The 12379-nt window shown below is 42.8% G+C and overlaps 1 protein-coding gene across 2 annotated transcripts in view; it reads left to right on the top strand.

Moving 5' to 3' along the window:
• POR (cytochrome p450 oxidoreductase) overlaps window positions 1-12379 on the top strand; it is an 83618-nt gene that overhangs the window by 10833 nt on the left and 60406 nt on the right. The window contains exon 1 of one of the 2 annotated variants that reach the window (XM_066274514.1): window positions 6392-6416. The exons of the other annotated variant lie outside the window; for it this stretch is intronic. The gene's annotated coding sequence lies outside the window, so the exon portion shown is untranslated. Of the gene's footprint in view, window positions 1-6391; window positions 6417-12379 lie in introns of those variants that run through there. 2 annotated transcript variants of the gene reach the window in all.

Below are 12379 nucleotides of genomic sequence, written 5' to 3'. Positions count from 1 at the left end.
GACATGTTGGATTCAATCCCTATGCAGACTCTAAAAGGTCATTTAGCATGACAGTGGAGATAAAAAAGCCCATGGCCTACTATGGCCTATCTGGAAACCCCACCTGCAAGGTCTCTGTCCTGTTTAGTGACTTCACCATCTTCCTGCTCTCTAAAGCTCTAAGGACAAATGACATCTGTCCCTTTTCTCTGTCTTGGTTCTGTATTTCCACCACCATGCTGTCCTGTCAGTTTTTAGTCTTTGAATCTCTTTCCACTGCTCCTTGCTATTTTCTGGTTGTGCTGGACCCCTAATTGGCCTCCTGAGTCCATAATTCTTAGATAATTGCTAGATTGACCTCACAGTCCTGTTTTTATCACCCCTCTTTTGCTCAAGAATTTATAGTCTCTTTCACTGTCTTATTGTTTTTTGTTTTTCTTCCCTTTGCATCTACTTCCATAAAGGATATGGAAGTGGCTTACTATAAAATGAGTCTAAATCTCCCTCTCTCTCATGGCCATATGCTTGCAGTAAATGTGAATCAGTGAGGATAGCAACTTCCCCATCATTTCCATGAGTGTAAGCCAGTGCATGCAGTAGTGCCAGGTGTAAAGGTTAGGTACTCAATAAATACTAACTGGGTGAGTAGAAGAATAAATGGATGAATGATTATGGTTTCTCCCATAAAGTGTATTGCTAAGCTTTCTCCTGCATATTGACTGTCAGGATTGGGTCTCATCTGTGTTTTTCAAGATTATTTTAAGGTGCCATATGAACTTTTTATAGGATTTTAGTTTTCCATCTAAATTTTAAATGTTTCAAGCTCTTTTCACAATTAATACTGTCGTTTATTCAATAGTTAATCATTAAGAAGAGAAAGAACTTGGGTATTCCTTCTCCCATAGTAGTCTAAGTCTTTCTAGATACATTGTTCACAAAAATTAGGGGATCAGGGAATGTGCAGGTACTTCAGTACTTTCAGCCTTTTGTATAGTGCATTTTCACTGAAATAAATGTTGGTTTTGCTTCTCATTTGCATAATTAAACAACTTTCTTTGACTTGTCATTTGTTTTTGTGATGTTCTTGTTTAATAAAAAAAATCAAATGATTCTTTTTTTATTGCTTCATATTCATTTTTTAAATATCCTTAATTTTTTTTTGAAATATCCCCTAATTTTTGTGAGCAATATATTTCTAGGTTACCTGGATGCCAAAAACATGAATAAATTATTTATTTTTAAAATTCTAATGAGCCTGGCCTGTAGTGGTACAGTGGATAGACCAGGGGTCGGGAACCTATGGCTCGAGAGCCAGATGTGGCTCTTTTGATGGCTGCATCTGGCTCGCAGACAAATCTTTAATAAAAATGTAATAACATTAAAAATATAAAACATTCTCGCCCTGGCCGGTTGGCTCAGTGGTAGAGCGTCGGCCTGGCATGCAGAAGTCCCAGGTTCGATTCCTGGCCAGGGCACACAGGAGAAGTGCCCATCTGCTTCTCCACCCCTCCCCCTCTCCTTCCTCTCTGTCTCTCTCTTCCCCTCCTGCAGCTGAGGCTTCATTGGAGCAAAGATGGCCCGAGTGCTGGGGATGGCTCCTTGGCCTCTGCCCCAGGCGCTGGAGTGGCTCTGGTTGCAACAGAGCGACGCCCTGGAGGGGCAGAGCGTCGCCCCCTGGTGGGCGTGCCAGGTGGATCCCGGTCGGGCGCATGCGGGAGTCTGTCTGACTGTCTCTCCCCGTTTCCAGCTTCAGAAAAATACAAAAATAATAATAATAATAAAAAAATAAAACATTCTCATGTATTACAATCAATTCATTTTCTACCGCTCATGTTCATGGTTGCGGGTGGCTGGAGTCAATCACAGCTCTCCTCCGGGACAACACCCAATTTTTATTGGATAATGTGTAACGTACACGGGTCGTTTTATGGCTATCATGGAATTACATTTTAAAATGTATGGCATTCATGGCTCTCTCAGCCAAAAAGGTTCCCGACCCCTGGGATAGAGTATTGACCTGGAATGCCAACGTTGCTGGTTCAAAACCCTGGCCTTGCCCAGTCAAGGCACATAGAACATGCAGTCAGTGAACAACTAAAGTGAAGCAACTATGAGTCTATACTTCTTGCTCCGCCCCCCTTCTCTGTAAAATCGTAAATAAAAATCTTAAAAAAAGTTCTAATGAATGAAAGTGATCTAACTTAACCCTTGAGTGTGTGTTGTATGTCAGGTCCTGTGCTGGGTGATGATCATAACTGTGAGGGTGGTCAACAAGAGAACTGAAACTGATTGATAAGTAATATAAGTAAAGGGCCCCATTGTCTGTAGGTGGCATATTTGGGTTTTGAACCAACATCTGCCTACCTACAACGCCCCTGTTCTTTCATGGCTCAACTGGGTTTTAAGTTTGTTAATTCAAGGCCCAAACTCTTCACAGCAAAACCAAAACCATGGAAAGAACTAGTAATTGAGAGAAGGACCCTGGGAGGCAGGTAATTGTTCCAAAAAACAGTCAAGGGAAGCTATTGTGATTGAGCACAAAACTCAGCTCAGAACTTCCTAGAAGGCCAAGTGAAGAAGTATGGGATTGCACAGAAAACATTGGAAGAAAAGGAAGCAGATCAGTTTATCACAGGAAGCACTTTTCCCTGGGTCTTCTGTAAGATTCATTGACTAAGGCAGTGGCAGCAGCCTCTGTACTCAGCAGGTGTTTATAGAGCACCTTGTGAATACCAGGTCCTCTTTGAGGTGCTGGGATTGCAATTGTATGTGGCCAAGACCAACAGGATGGTAATGGCTTAGGCAGGGGTGAAGGGAATGTTCTAAAGAACACAAAAGCATGACCCACAGGTAGCCTTCTCTGGGACCCACTTAGGTAAGGGCAGAGAACTTCAGGCTCTAGTATAATATAAGGGCCGATCTTTGGGGGATGGGAACAAGGGAATAGACTTAGAGTGATGTATTTTATCAAGAAGGGGTAAAGTGGGAGAGTGAGTAGGGGGAGACCTGTTGCTAGATGTAGGAGTCAGATAGCCCATAGTGGAGGTCCTGAGGTTTTTAAGCACATCTCATGAGTAATTTCATGCCATTTTGCTGTGCAAATTGAAAATCTTGCTTGGCTTCTTCCCCCTTAGTGGGGGGACTTGAAGCAGAGCCAAGAGTTCTCAGAAGGAAGTGCTGGTTCTGTTCAAATGCTCATGGCTGGGTTAGGAGATTTTGTTGATTCAGTCATTAAGTATATGTATTTATATCATTGAGTACCATGTTTGCCAGGCCTCTTAAACACTAGGGGAGCAGAAATACAGGATCACTCCAGCCAGACACCAGCTTCTGCCCTGTCCTTTGGAATTATTTAATTTTAACTAACACTGTTATCTGATGGTACAACCAGGATGTCAACCTTAAAATGAAACCCATGTCAGCCAAGGATGCAACTCCTATCTGTAACTTTGCCTTTTTCTAAAAAGGTTTTGAAGGGCATGCAAGTGGATGACAGAGTGACTCTGACGCCAGTTAGTCTGGGTGTGAATCCTGCTTCTACTACGTATCAGTTCCCTGACTTTGGGCAAGGACTTTAACCTCTGATAAGCGTCTCTACCTCAGAGGGCGGTTGTAAGGATGAAATGAAGTAGTAGAATGTAATGGTGTAAATGCTTGATTATGTTAATTGTTACAATTAGTATTTATTTAGAAAAAAGTAGATGAGGCAGATAGAAAATGATGGATGTAGAGTTAAGAAAGTGTATAGCTGCAAGAGGCTCTCGATTTGTTCAGTTTCTTGATGTCCAGAGCAAAGAAGGGAAGACAAGTCAGGAATGGGGAGTGATTGGTGATGGCTATGAGATTTGGTGGGGGGAATGATGAAACTGTTCTGCGATTAGCAGTGATGACTGCATGATGGGTAAATATGCTGAATGCCACTAAATTGTACACTTTAAAATGGTGATGATCTTGCCCTGGCCGGTTGGCTCAGTGGTAGAGCATCGGCCTGGCATGCGGAAGTCCCGGGTTCGATTCCCGGCCAGGGCACACAGGAGAAGCGCCCATCTGCTTCTCCACCCCTCCCTCTCCTTCCTCTCTCTCTCTCTCTTCCCCTCCCGCAGCCAAGGCTCCATTGGAGCAAAGATGGCCCGGGCGCTGGGGATGGCTCCATGGCCTCTGCCTCAGGCGCTAGAGTGGCTCTGGTTGCAACAGAGCGACGCCCTGGATGGGCAGAGCATCGCCCCCTGGTGGGCGTGCCGGGTGGATCCCGGTTGGGCGCATGTGGGAGTCTGTCTGACTGCCTCCCCATTTCCAGTTTCAGAAAAATACAAAAAAATAAAAAAATAAAAATAAATAAAATGGTGATGATCTTTATGGCATATGAATTGCATCTCCATTTTTAAAAATCTAGTTTATAGGTCATGATGAGTCCTTGAGCAGCTAGACTCGCACTAGTTCTGCTGCTGGCTCTGCTTCACCTTGAGCAAGCTCTACACACCTGTGGCAGAAGCACATACTGCTCACTGCATATGTCTGTGCTCCCCCACATTTATCCCTCTTGAAGTAAACTTTGGCTAACGGCCTCTGAGAGGTAATAATGTGTGTCACTTCTGGCCTGAAGCATTTAAGAGCTGGGGCTCAGCCCTCCCACTCTTCTCCCCATCACAGTAATCCTAGAAGGTGTATGTGAAGGTGGTGAAGTAACAAGGAATAAGCTGCTTGAACTCCATAGTCCCCTTATGGAGGCCACGCATGGAGGAGAGTCACCTTGCCTACGCTGGCCATTGCATAAGTATGCATTAAGCCACTCGGGTGTAGGCCAGTGCTGAGGACACCTTTTCCCAGTCCTGTGACCCGGAGAACTGTCCTCATTGTCCCCACACAGGTGTGCTATTTGATGTGGGTATCTTTTCTAACAGGAAGCCACAACAGATGCAGTGGCACAGTGGTTCTCATAACTCAGCCGTGTCCCCACAGCTTGCTGCAGCCAACCAAGTACGCAGCTCTCCTGGCGGTGTCTGTCAGAGGAAGCTTTACCTTGTCAGTCTCAGGAACATGCCACGTGACCTACTGCACCTGTCCCAAGTGACAGCATGAAATAATGTCAGGCCAGCCTCAGAGGATTTTGACTTCCTACTCCCTAAAGTAATATGGTCAGGGCCATATGAAACTGCCATTAGCTAATGGTTTAGTGCTGATGCGCAGTCTTGTAAATGGAGTGTAATCATTGTGGGTGCTTTTATAGACACTACAGGACAGTCCTCTATTACCCTGGCCGCCTCTGATATTACTGTCTTGTTTATATTGTTGTGAGTTTTTAATAACTGCTAAAGTGGTTTGGAACAAGTGCAGGCTACTCTTCACACCAGATCAAACAGGTGAAGTTGGATTAAGTGCCATTGTTTTTCCGTTCTAGACAGTGGAAGTTTGCAAAGATTGAACTGATGTTGTCTTATTATGGTAGAAAAATGAGGACAGAGGGGCACTGAGGTTGGCAGGAGTACAGAGTCTGAGCTGTGTATTATTAAAAGCTAAACAACTGTTGCACCTTTTATAGTTATTTCAGACCTGATCACTCTGCTGTGCCTGACCTATGCCCACTATTGTCTTTTGTCTTCCTTCTGCGGCCTTTGTCCACTCCCTGCCATGCACTCCTTTAGCAAGAGAGACTTGTATTATATCAGCTGTAAAGTGCCCTTTCCTAGACATAAATTAAGGCTTTTGTGTTGAAAGTCAAGGTGAGCTGATCAGGAATGATTGAGACAATGCATTAAAATTCAACATGCTCCTGTTGGCTAGGGACAGTGGCTGAGGGAGGGGTGCTGGTCCTTTCAGTTCCAACTCATTTGGGTTCTCTAAGTAGCAGGATTGGGCAGACCCTGGGAATTCTGGACCTCAGAACCCAGATCCTTACTTCCCCTCAGAAAAGGTAGGGTTTCTCCAAAGCTTTTGGATTTCACTAGATTATATCTCTGTAAACTCTTAAGGAAATCAGGAGCTTTCTTTCGGTAGTCACCTAGGCTAGCTTCCAGGAGGCAGAGCTGAAATACTCTGCTACTTACCTGCGTTCTCCTAGCTTGAGCACACCCAGTACACTAGGCACAAAACAGAACAAGAGTTAACCCTTTTTTTTTAAATTCAAGTGTCACGCATTGGGCACATCTATTGTCTTACATAATTCCAGTAACAGCTCCAGTGAGGTATACAGTATTACCCCTGTTTTATAAATGAAGAAACTGAGGCATAGAGAGATTTCAGGATTTGTGTATGTGATGTGTGTAAATATTGTCGTGACTTAAGGAGAATCATATGTAAATGATTTTTGAAGAGTGCTTTCCAGTACTCTGATTCTTACTTTCTGTGTTACCCACTGCCCTGACAGTCTCTCCTCCAGCCATCATCTGAGGAAGACTCAGGGGACTGAGGAGCAGGTAACAGTGTCTGACTCGCAGCAGGTGAGCGCTAATGGTAAACTTGAATGTCCCCAGGCTATGGTCCTCAGGTTGGTGTGTGATGGCACAACTTCCCCACTTTATTTTTTTATTTTTTTTATTTTTTGTATTTTTCTGAAGCTGGAAACGGGGAGAGACAGTCAGACAGACTCCTGCATGCGCCCGACTGGGATCCACCCGGCACGCCCACCAGGGGGCGACGCTCTGCCTCTCCGGGGCATCGCTCTGCCACGACGAGAGCCACTCTAGCGCCTGGGGCAGAGGCCAAGGAGCCATCCCTAGCGCTCGAGCCATCTTTGCTCCAGTGGAGCCTCGGCTGCAGGAGGGGAAGAGAGAGACAGAGAGGAAGGAGGGGAGGGTGGAGAAGCAGATGGGCGCTTCTCCTATGTGCCCTGGCCGGGAATCAAACCCGGGTCCCCCGCACGCCAGGCCAACGCTGTACCGCTGAGCCAACCGGCCAGGGCCAACTTCCCCACAGAGGGAAGCACAGAGGGTCTCCTCTGCCCCAGTCCCCTGTTTACGTTTTCTTCGTTCTTGGAAACTTAATTCTAACTCAGACAAGCTCTTTATCATTCTTATTTAGCTGATAAGAATCTCAGTCCACAAAGTCAGGTATAGAGAAAATGATTTTATATTTATCAAGTTAATTTCTCATGCCATGCTCCAAGTTGGCAGGAAGTCTACTGCAGTCATTCTTGGAGCTCCCTAGGAGTTGTGACAAGATTATGTAGCCTCATGCAGTGCCCACATTTTGGGGGCCCTCAAAATGTGCCCATAGTGCCACTGTCTGCCCATAATGGCCTCTACAATGATGGCTGTTGTCTCTCTTACGTGGTCCTTTCAGATCTGGATGCTCTCTGCTCATTTTTGTGCCTCACAGATTGATGGTTTGTTTTTTGCTGCTGGGATCTCCCCTCACCTCACTGAGGCAGTCACCTCTCTACCCCTCCGGGACCTTGTCATCTCTTTGGGGCACTGCCACCAAGAGGTGTGTGGGACCCCTGCTCCTCCCCCATTGCCAGGGACAGTCCCTGTAATCTGACCCCTTTTGCTTCCCTGAGTTACTTTATTCTAATCTCCCTAATCTCTCTCTTATCAGCTAAGAATATTTTAGTTGTAAACTACAGAAAAGACAGCTCCATAAACAAAAAGGGGCTACATAGCATGCTTGACAAGCTCAGTGACCTAAAGTAACCACCACACAGGATGATCTGATCCTAAATTCCTACTGCGCAGATCATGGTGGGTGGTCACATCCTAGGCTTGTAGTTTCCATAGTGAAAGGCTAATCTCTACTTTAAGAGAGCCCTGTCTGTTATTCTTATGCAGCTAGAATAACATACCTTTGTTGCCTGAGTGCCATCTTTATTTACTATAAATAAGTGGTTTTCAACAGGGGACTAGTGGTTGAAAACCATTGCTTAAATGTTAACTGTTAACTATCCCATGCCCACCAATGTAAAAGAAGTATGTCTCTCTCTTATTTTTACTTTTTATCTAAAAAGTAATCTAGGGATTTCCTCTTTGTCCTGCTTCCTTAATCTACCACCAGTGGATTTCTTTTTTTTTTTTGTATTTTTCTGAAGCTGGAAACGGGGAGGCAGTCAGACTGATTCCCGCATGCGCCCGACCGGGATCCACCCAGCATGCCCACCAGGAGGCAATGCTCTGCCCATCTGGGGCCTCGCTCTGTCGAAACCAGAGCCATTCTAGCGCCTGAGGCAGAGGCCACAGAGCCATCCTCAGCACCCGGGCAAACTTTGCTCCAATGGAGCCTTGGCTGCTGGAGGGGAAGAGAGAGACAGAGAGGAAGGAGAGGGGGAGGGGTGGAGAAGCAGATGGGCGCTTCTCCTGTGTGCCCTGGCCGGGAATCAAACCTGGGACTCCTGCACGCCAGGCCGACGCTCCACCACTGAGCCAACTGGCCAGGGCCCCACCAGTGGATTTCATGTAACCTTCATACAGTTTCTCCTTTGGTTCAGAATGTATAAAGAGAACTGCAAACTTACCCTTCTCCAGAGCATTTTTCTAATCCCTTGATATCTTACTTCTGGGCATGCCCTCAGTTTGGCTCAAATAAACTTACAAAATTTTTCTGTAGGTTTGGACTTTCATTGACAACTCAAACTGACTTAAAAGAAAATAATTGACTTAAATAACTGAAAATCTAGACTTACAACTGGTTTCAGGGAGGGAATGGTCAGTCAAAATAATAATTTATTGAAATAGTATATTTCTATGTCCCAGGCATTGGGGACACAGGGATGAGCAAGAGGTCCCATGCCCCCAATTGAGCTACCATGTGGTTCAGACACAGCTGTGAATGAATGTAAGAAACATCCAAACCTGTAGATAATTCCCTCTAAGAGTTTATCTGAGCCAAACTGACGACACATGCCAGGGATCAAGATCTCAAATGCTCCTCCGAGGGACTTGTTTCCATTGCCGAGAGGGCCTTTCTGGTCTGCACACTCATCTCTCCAGTTCCTTCTTGCCCGCACTTCTGGGGCACAGGTGTCATGGCTTCCCCAATTGTTTAATGATTCTTGTAATTAGGGTTTGCTTTTTCTATTTCCCTCACAGGCTTCTATGAGAACAGGTCTTTTTAGAGTTGCTTCCTTCTCTCCGTGTTAGCAGCAGGTCTTGCAGAGGGAGAGCTGCAGAGAAATGTTGAAAATAGATGTTTGGAAAATAATTTGACAGTAAAACAAGAGCCTTAAAAATATTCTCGTCGGTTTACATATATTTCTAAGATAAATTCAGAAACTATTTTAGGGAAATAATCAGAGGTACACAAAGATTTATCTTGTAACAGTGAAAAAAATTTAGTGTAAATGACTATATTTACATATAGGCTGGAATAACTTTTGAGAATTTACGATGTTTACAGTTTAATAAATGTAAAAAGCAGGACAAAATTGTATGTAGTATATTTTGGGTGGTGAACACACAATACAACATACAGATGATGTATTATAGAATTGTACACCTGAAACTTCTATAATTTTATTAACTAATGTCACCCCAATAAATTCAATTTTTAAAAATCTGGAAAATTGAAAAATAAGTAAATTTAAAAATTACATGTAGTATAAAACCAGTAATGTTAAAAATAAATATATTTTATAATATACATGTAAAAAACTGGGTAGAACAAAAACAGATAGTAGGTGTCTGGGTTCCATTTTTTTAACTTTATGTTTTTTAATGTATCATGTTTTCTTGAGTAGGCATATGTTTATTTTTAACTTTTTATTCTGAAATAGTTTCAGATTTACAGAAAAGTTGTAAAAGTAGTAAAAGAATTCTTGAATATACTTCACTTAAAATTCCCAAATACAACGTTAGCATTTTCCGTGCTTGTTTTATCATTTTCTCTGTCTACATATCTTTTTAAATTTTTATTTATTGACATTAGAGAAAGAGAGAGAAACATCTATTTATTGTTTCACTTATTTATGCATTCATGGGTTGGTTCTTGTATGCGCCCTGACCTGGGATTGAATTTGTAACTTTGGTGTATTAGGACAACGATCCAACAAACCGAGGTATCCAGACAATGCTGTCTATATGTTTTGATTTTTAAAAAAAAACTTTTTATTGAATTTATTGGGGTGACATTGGTTAATAAAATTATACAGGTTTCAGGTGTACAATTTTATAATACATCATCTGTCTATTGGATTGTGTGTTCACCACCCCAAAAGTCTATGTTTAAAACATTTTTTTTCTTGCTCTGCTTGATAATAAGTTGCCAGTATGGTGCACATTTACCCCTAAGTAATTTAGAATTTATTTTCTAAAAATAAGGACATTTTCTTACATAACCATAATATAGTAATCAATATCAGGAAATGAACATTGAAAATGCTATATTTAGTATTTAATCATAGAGTTGAATCAGATTTTACCACTGATGTCTGATAACAAAAGAAAAATCTTTTTTTTCCTGGTCCAAGATTGCAATTAACTGTAACCACATTTTAGTTTTCTTTGATGTGGACTGGTTCCTGAGTCTTTTTTTGTTTTACCTTGACATTTTTCAAAAAGTCATGCCATTTCTTTGTAGAATAACCATCAGTTTGGATTTGTCTGATGTTTCTTCATGATAAGACTCAGGTTATGTATTTTTGGCGGGATATCATAGAAATGGTATTGTGTACTTAGAATACCATGTCAGGTGGCAGATGATGTCACTTTTTCCCAATGTTAGAACTGTTAACTTTGATCACTTGGTTATGGTGGTGTCAGCCAGGTTCTCCATTATGAAATTCTGTTTTTCCCTATATAATCAGTAAGTGTCTTATCATACTTTTACCCACAAATTTTAGCATTCGTGATTCTTTTTTTTTTTTTTTTTTTTTTTTGCATTTTTCCGAAGCTGGAAACGGGGAGGCAGTCAGACTCCCGCATGCGCCCGACCGGGATCCACCCAGGCATTCGTGATTCTTGTCTGAAACAGTTATTACTGTGGTGGTTGCTGATTGCTGATTTTCTGTCTTTTGCATTTATTAGTTAGCATTCTGCCCTAAAGAAGAACTTTTTCTTTTTGCTTATGTATATGTTCATTTATGTTTTTGTAACAGTATTGACTCATAGGTTATTCTCTTATTCTGTGAGTTATAATCTGTCACTAATGATCTTTATTTTTATGTTAAAATTGTCCCAGATTTGGCCAGTGGGACAATACTCCTCCCTCCCTCATCCCTGTAGATGTCTATGCCCTTTGGACATTTCCCCATCATATTCCATCCCTTCCTCACTCTGGCACAGCAAGGTGTCTCAGATTTATTCACTACTTTTTCTGCCCTAGCTCTGGAGTCAGCCATTTCTCCAAGGAGCCCTGGTTCTTTTTTTAAAATTTTTATTATTATTATTTTTTATTGATTGATTTTTATGAGGGGGAGGGAGAGAGAGAGAGAGAGAGGGAGAGAGAGAGAGAGAGAGAGAAAGAGAAAGAAAAAGGGGAGGAGTAGGAAGCATCAACTCCCATATGTGCCTTGACCAGGCAAGGCCAAGGTTTCAAACTGGCAACCTCAGCGTTCCAGGTTGACGCTTTATCCCACTGCGCCACCACAGGTCAGGCCCCTGGTTCTTTTTGATGGAGAATCTGGGTGCTAGATGACTCCTTGTTCCTGGGGTAGCATTACTTCTAGGCCCTCTCAGGAGGCAAAACTAGGAAATACACATAAATGTATACACATTTCTAGATATGTTTTTATATATTAAAAAACCATTGTATATATGGATACCTCCTATTTCAGTCCAACACCTTCTCTCCTTCTATATTTGTAAATCCTTTCTTCAACAGCATGAAATTCAGTTTTCAGGTATGTATTTATTTTCTTTAAAGATTTTATTTATTGGTTTTACAGAGAGAAGAGGGAGTCGGTAGTGAGAAGTATCAACTCAGTTCATTGATTGCTTGTTGTACGTATATGCCTTGACTGGGCAAGCCCAGGGTTTAGAACTAGTGACCTCAGCATTCTAGATTGACCCTCTTTCCACTGTGCCACCACAGGTCAGGCTGCTTTTTCCTGATATGTGATAGCACCCAACATAGGGGGAGAACAATCATAATAAAAGGATGTGTCTGGTCTGAGCACTTCCAAAGTCATCCTGGAGGACAGATTGACATGGGGCAACTATCTGAGCCAATAACCACACGTGGCACACAGCACTTCTTCACATAGGCAGGAGGAGGCACCATTTCCTTGTTCACTCACTCACTCATTCATACTCATCCACTCACTCTGTTCTCTAGTCACTCGTTCATTCACTCAACCACTCACTTACCACATCTGCACATTTCCTCACAGGTAAAGCCCTGTGGTCTGTAGAAGCTCTAGGTCACAGGCAAACAGGAAACACAAACCCTGGGACTGGAAGGCCTTCCTCAGAAAGGGCCCTTGGAGGGACACAAAGTGACTGCTGTCCGAGGAACCTGAAGGGTGGCGGGCACTTCC

Source organism: Saccopteryx bilineata, chromosome 4, assembly GCF_036850765.1.
Source record: "Saccopteryx bilineata isolate mSacBil1 chromosome 4, mSacBil1_pri_phased_curated, whole genome shotgun sequence".
Lineage (NCBI taxonomy): Eukaryota > Metazoa > Chordata > Mammalia > Chiroptera > Emballonuridae > Saccopteryx > Saccopteryx bilineata.
This window is presented reverse-complemented; position numbering and strand designations above follow the sequence as displayed.